General features: G+C 42.6%; 1 protein-coding gene across 1 annotated transcript in view; it reads left to right on the forward strand.

Moving 5' to 3' along the window:
• Positions 1-824, forward strand: part of F8 (coagulation factor VIII) — a 105,188-nt gene that overhangs the window by 59,816 nt on the left and 44,548 nt on the right. The gene's annotated exons all lie outside the window — the stretch shown is intronic.

Genomic DNA, 824 nt, shown 5'->3' on the forward strand with positions numbered 1-824 from the left:
GGCTGGCGCGGGATCGGGCAGTGTTTCATTCTGCTGTGCATGGGGTCGCTATGAGTCGGAAACGACTCGACGGCACTTTACAACAACAACAACAACAACTTTTGTAAAAAGTCAAGGAAAGGTTTATACATGGAAGGGAACTTTCTTTGTTGGTTACCAGGGATGAGAGGGGAGGGGGACAGAATTCCTAGATAGGTTGAAATATGTGTGTGTGTGTGTGTGTGTGTATTATATATAAAATGCAAGCATTGCCATGGAGTTGCCATAGTGACTCCTCCTTGGGTTTCCGAGGCAGTATCACTACGGAAGTAGATTGCCCAACCTTCCTTCTGGGAAGTGGCTGGTGGGTTTGAACTGCCACATATATATATTTACATATTCCAAAAATCATCAGCTGTTACCAGGGTTAGGAGGGAGGGGGAAAGGAGAAGCTTTTGTTTGTGGGCCATTGAGTTGATGCTAATGGTGGTGGAATATTTTGGAAAAGGGTAGCAATAATGGTGGCACAACATGAAAAATGTCATCAATGTCACTGAGCTGTAAATGGGGAAGTTGTTATGTTGGCAGATGTCTTGTTGTGTATGTTTTCACCACAATAAAAGTGAAAAAAAAAAATGCCTCCCCTTTCAGAGACCTTTTAAAATCAACCTATACTTTCTCCAGCTTTCTTTTGATAGTTGAGTTTTTTGCATTTAACTTTTAAATCCATTAATATTTCCTATGTTGTTCTTGTTTTTGTTGTTATATGCCGTCGAGTCGGCCCCGACTCATAGCGACCCCTCCTTGGGTTTCCGAGGCAGTATCACTACGGAAGTAGGATTGCC

Source organism: Orycteropus afer, unplaced genomic scaffold (genome assembly GCF_000298275.1).
Source record: "Orycteropus afer afer isolate SDZICR_OR568_19922 unplaced genomic scaffold, OryAfe1.0 scaffold00647, whole genome shotgun sequence".
Lineage (NCBI taxonomy): Eukaryota > Metazoa > Chordata > Mammalia > Tubulidentata > Orycteropodidae > Orycteropus > Orycteropus afer.